The sequence below is a fragment of the Grammomys surdaster genome, unplaced genomic scaffold (genome assembly GCF_004785775.1).
Source record: "Grammomys surdaster isolate TR1022 unplaced genomic scaffold, NIH_TR_1.0 125752, whole genome shotgun sequence".
Taxonomy (NCBI): Eukaryota; Metazoa; Chordata; class Mammalia; order Rodentia; family Muridae; genus Grammomys; species Grammomys surdaster.
The window spans coordinates 266550-268409 of NW_021620584.1; the positions used below are offsets into that span (position 1 = coordinate 266550).

At 45.2% G+C, this 1860-nt stretch overlaps 1 pseudogene; it reads right to left on the reverse strand.

Moving 5' to 3' along the window:
• Positions 1-362: 362 nt before the first annotated feature.
• On the reverse strand, positions 363-1260 carry LOC114639810 (annotated as a pseudogene).
• Between the last annotated feature and the right edge of the window lie 600 nt (positions 1261-1860).

Here is a 1860-nt window from a genome sequence, read left to right on the forward strand (position 1 = left end):
CTACATCTACAGAGTGTAGTCATGAAGATGAGGATAAACTACCATGTGGTTTTCTGTCTTCAGTGGTAGAGACTAAATATTCCATTTCACATCCATTTTCAAAACTAAAGTCTGGTTACTAAGTAGTGACTACATGTTAAATGGTGCATGATCTCTGCACCAATTCTTTTTTTTTTTAAGTTGAAAGTAGGGTCTTTTATTTCACTTGGATTGTTTAAAGAAAACCAGAAGTTTGGTTTAATGTTTAAAATAGAGGGAAGCACATACAAAACCAAAAACCTGAAGAAGGAACAACACAATGAATTTCTCTGGGGAAAGGAGGCTATTCTCAGGCAGGAAGCTGAAACTACTTCAGGAGAGTTTCACAGTGCTAGGTAAAGAATGATGAGACAGAGATCACTGCCAAGAGCCTTGGACCAGATCTTGCTGTCACACAGTGCAGGTAAAAGAGAGTAGGACAGCAAAAAGTAACCAAGGCTCCAACCAGCATTCTTAGAGCGGGCATTAATCATGTAAGTCCAGAAAGTGTAAGCATAGGCAGTGTTGGGGTAGAGATGCCTGAAGCTGTCAGCCAGTGGTACAGCCTTTAGCAGTTCCCCAAAGCACTGGTGCTCCTAGGGATTAAAGCCAGCATTCTTTTTGTTTCCTTTTGGGTTACAAAGGTCAGTTTCTTCATGAGCCACATTGAGATCCCCACATAGCACAAGGTGCTTTCGGGAATTCAAGTCCTTTAGAAATTTCCAAAAGGCTTCATCCCAACGCTGTCGGTATTCCAGTCTTGCCAGACCCCCGCCTGCGTTGGGAACATAGGCTGCGTTGGGAACCAAGACAAAGGATTCAAATTCAGCCACAATCACCCTACCTTTTTGATCATATTCTTCCTCACCAATGCAGCACTGGCAGGAAAGTAGGCCCACACCACTGTATGCTTCTTTGTCTGATGGAGCTGCTCAGTACTGATGGGTGAGTCCAGGCAGCTCTTGCAGTTCAGCCTGGAGTTTCTTCTTCCTTTACCCAATCCAAACCTTTCTTTTCAATCTGGGCTCAAAGATCATCCACATTCCAGGAGCATATCTTGAGTGTGGCAGAGTTGCCACTGGGTGAGGTTTTCTGATCTGGAGGGTCCTCATACAGGACAGGGCCTTCTCCTGCAGACTCCTTCTCAGTTTTCTTTGCTGCGCCCTTTCTCTTCTTGGTCTCTGGCTTGGATTTGGGTTCTTCCCTGTCTGTGGCTGCCTCTCTCTTCTCCTGCTTTGGCATCCCTGTGATGAAAGCCCTGAGGCGCCTGGAGCACGAAGCAGTGTTTACTGCTTTGCCTGGCTTTCCAAAGATGCCTGAGAGTCCTCTCAGCACAAAGAACGGAGGCTGCCTGTTGTCACGTGGGCGATTGGTAGCACCTGTTCTTCCATTCATTTCTTTTGCCTTTTTGTGAGAATCACTATAGAACATTAAGTGAAACACTGCTTCCTTACTCATCTGCCAGTTGACATCACTTGGTGCTTCTGTAATATGCAACAAATTCTTACAATGACCTCAACATTAGGAATTACTAAAGACATACTTTTAAAGTCATGAAGTTAAAATAAAAGAAAAACTCTCCATAGTTTATGGAATTGTAGAGTAAGAAGATAATTGTTTTTAAGTGAATTTTTGACAGTAGGACTCTAATGAGTGGTAAAAATCAATCTGTCTCTCTCTCTCTCTCTCTCTCTCTCTCTCTCTCTCTCTCTCTCTCTCTCCCTCCCTCCCTCCCTCCCTCCCTCCCTCCCTTCCTCTCTCTCTCCTTCTCCCTCTCCCTCTCCTCCCTCTCCTCCCTCTCCCCTCTCCCCTCTCCCCTCTCCCCTCTCCCCTCTCCCCTCT